Raw genomic sequence first — 3,836 nt, 5'->3', positions numbered from 1 at the left:
AGCCCAACAGCATTCTCTGGTTTATCAGGGCTCCCAGCGCGCCCAGGAGCTTCTCTGATTGTTTGGAGGACCAGTGCCTCCAGCTTGGTTCTGTAGGGCCGCCGCTTCTTCGCTGTTGGCCATAATACGTCAACAGTTGGGATTGGTCCTGCAGCATGCATAGAGTTAACATGAACTGTGAGCATGCTCGCGGCGAGTGATCATTGGAACGAAATGTTGTTGTCTCCAATCGATAGTCGGTGAGTGAGGGCTAAAGGGGAGGGAAGCGCCAGGTGCTATAGCCCAGTTAGAGGTTTCATGTTTGGTCATTATATGATTTTGGACCCAAACATAGGGTATCTGGGGCCGCGATTTAAGCCACAGAGAGACTGAGCTCCTTCCCAGAAAGAGGCCCCAGTCAGCGCCCGCTATTCCTGGCTCAGTTTTATTTCCTTTTGGGTTTTTTTTAGTTTATCAGGACACTGTTGGTTTATCTATCTTTAGTGTGAATAGAGCTGAAAATAAATGATATTGTTTTAAATCATTGCTGTGGTCCATGATTATCTGGTGTTTTTGGGAGACGCTTGGGTGTGCATTAGTGACTGAGATTGATGGAAAAGTGTACCCCATGAATATCTCTACCCCTTACCTTGCTGTCAATGCGACAGAGGCGGAAAGAATGGAGCAGGAAGTGGAGGGACAGGACTCCTGAGCAGGCTCGCGGGTCGCGGGGTAATTGGAATTTGGGGTATTTTGTTGTCAATCCCAACACCAAAAAACACTGATTATTTTAGTCACTGTTCCCCTTCCCCACCCTACCCTACCACTCCCTACACCCAGTATCAGCAACGTTTTACCAAAAAAGACCGATTATTTTACTCACTGTTCCCCTTCCCCACCCTACCCTACCACTCCCTACACCCAGGATCAGCAACGTTTTAAAGACGTTTACTTATTTCATAAATACTCTTTGGCTTTTGTCAGAACATTCAGTAATTTGTGAACTGGAGTGAAATTGAGTGACAGAGCAGCCAGTGTACGAACATCAAAAATCACTTTGCATCTCCTCGAAACTGCCGAAGATCTGTGCTAAAATTGCTCCCCGATTGCTGTTTGGTAAGGATTTACAGGATTTTTTTTGTAATCAAAATAATGTGTTCCTGATATCTGTGTCAGTTCAAGACAATTGGTTTTTATATCCCACGTTTAACAGAATGGAAATTTGAAAAATTAGAACAATACTGGCTTGTTGTGATGTTTGATCCTTCTCCATAATTCAATATGATCTTGGCTGGTCATTTTGCACAGTAACCTGCTACCTCTCTAGACCTGTACCTTTTGATCCATCTTACCCTCAAAAGTATAGACATCTTCATCTTTTAAACATTCCACGTTCTGACTTTAATTACTTTCTGTGGCAGCACATTCCACAGAGTAACCAGTCTTTGATTAAAAAATAAAATCCTCAGCTCAGTCTGAAATTGACTACCCCATATTCTTAGAAGTGACGCCACCTTTCCACCCCGTAGTTATGGACGCCCTGGTTTTTGAAAGTATCCTCCCTGCATTTACCTTGTTCCTACCTTTTAGAATTTTATTCGTTTCTGTGACATCCTACTTTATCATTCTAAACTTGAGTGATATTCGTCCTCACGAATCCATTATTTTCTTATACATCAGTCCTGTCATCCCATGAATCAGTCTGGTAAACCTTTGTTGTTCAGTCTCCCTCTGGAGAACATCTTTATCATGTCAGGATTCCAAACCTGCACACAAACTCTCGGTTTACTTCCTTTTGTAAATAGTCGGGTCACATTAACTGATCTCCTATCCATAGATAACGTTTCAGAGTCGATAGAATATTGAAATATGACAATTAATTTGCTCTACTCATACTCCAAACTCTAGTTACACAACGCATTCACTTCATTTAGGGTGACTTTAAGTTCACGGTTGTTTGATTCGCAGTTGATAGAATTTATTGTCTTTTAATCACATCAATTTCCACAACAACATCTTCCTGATAATACTGATTTCCTTCAGTTCCTCCCTTTCTTTTTCTTCCCAGCACTTTAGGAATATTACTTGTGTCATCATTTGTGATGACAGAACCAATATACATGTTTGCTTGGTATGCTATATATTTATCCACATTACAATATACTCTGTTTCACATTGTAAGGGATTTCTTTCCAATAATCGTTTTTTCTCCCTTCATATACCTTCAGGAGCTTCAACAATTCATTACATGTTTCTCTGAAGCTTACATTTAAACGGAAATTTTCGCTCTGCATTAGTTATTTCATCGTCTTGTGCTGAAACCGGAACTGCCCTCAGTCTTAATGCCTGCTGCTATTTTCAGCCACTTTGTAAGCCTCTTCCTTGAGTGCAGTACGATGCTTGAATATCCCTTGTAGGTCATGACATGGCCACGTTTCCCGTTTTCCCGGACATGAGTGAGAAGTAGTTGCAGTTCCTGCAAATGCTTTCCAAGTGCTTGTCATCCCTTTAATGTCTGTTCCTCAACTTGTTGTACCCTGCTCACGCTTCATATCAGTGTCATTTCTTCTAATTAGATTTCGGCTCAAAATCTAGACAGCTGTATCACTCTTCACCTTAATAAAGAGTTATCACACTGTGTTCTTCACTCTTCCATTACAGAACACATACAGATAGATTGAAATTATTCCTTGTCATTTATACAAATAAAGCTTTGAAATCAAAGTTGCCATATTCCCAAGCCTGCGCTCTCAGAGAGATCGCGCGAATTACTTACAGTGTGGAAACAGGCCCTTCGGGCCCAACAAGTCCACACTGCCCCGCCGAAACGCAACCCACCCATACCCCTAACCTAACACTACGGGCAATTTAGCACGGCCAATTCACTGTGGGAGGAAACCAGAGCACCCGGAGGAAACCCACGCAGACACGGGGAGAACGTGCAAACTCCACACAGTCAGTCGGGAATTGAACCAGGGTCTCTGGCGCTGTGAGACAGCAGAGCTAACCACTGTGCCACCGTGCCACCCACGCTTTTGCTGTCATTCTTCATCGCAATCTAGTCGCCCAGCCAAATAAGCTAGCCCAACAATTGCCAATAAACAGAACGTAATGGAGCATGCTCTGTCCCCCATTTGTGTCCTTAATATCTCGACCCAGAAAACCATCTCATACATACACCAAGTATGTCTTCTTCAGAGTAATGTTACGGATCTGATTTGCTCAATCTATGGGCGGATTGAAGTCACATGCAATAACTATAGAGAAACAAGCTAAAGGAGCAGAATTAAGCCATTCAGGCCATCGGGATCTCTCCAACATAGGTTTTCGTTTATGTGTTTCTTAACCTCATTTTTCTGCTTTCTGCCATCTCCTGTAACTGTTGGTCCCTTCAGCAATCAGCGACATATCAGTGTCAGTCTTGAATATTCTCAATAGCATTTAGCACCACAGCCCTCTACGGCAAGGAGTTCCAAAGAATCACTAGCCTCTGGCTGAAGCATCTCACTTCAAAATGTTCATCCTTTGTCTCTGAGGCTGGTCCTCGTATCCTACCCGTTGAAAAACTTCTCCACAGCCACTTTAGTAACGACTCTCTGTATGGTATAAGTTTCAATCAAAGTTCTAAACTCCATCAAATACAGACCCCGAGTCTTCAACTGTTCCATTTTGTGGCAAGCCTTTTTCCTCCCAGGATCATTCTCATAAACCTTCTTTGGACCCGCTCAAATGCCAACACATTCCTTGGAATATTGTGTACAGTTCTGGTTTCCTTGTTATGAGAAGGATTTTATTAAATTGGAGAGGGTTCCAAAAGTATTTACCAGAATGATGTCATGAAAGGAGATCTTCTGTTG

This window comes from Chiloscyllium plagiosum, unplaced genomic scaffold, assembly GCF_004010195.1.
Source record: "Chiloscyllium plagiosum isolate BGI_BamShark_2017 unplaced genomic scaffold, ASM401019v2 scaf_9291, whole genome shotgun sequence".
Classification (NCBI taxonomy): Eukaryota; Metazoa; Chordata; class Chondrichthyes; order Orectolobiformes; family Hemiscylliidae; genus Chiloscyllium; species Chiloscyllium plagiosum.
The sequence above is the reverse complement of the archived record's forward strand: the minus strand, read 5'-3'. Positions refer to the sequence as shown.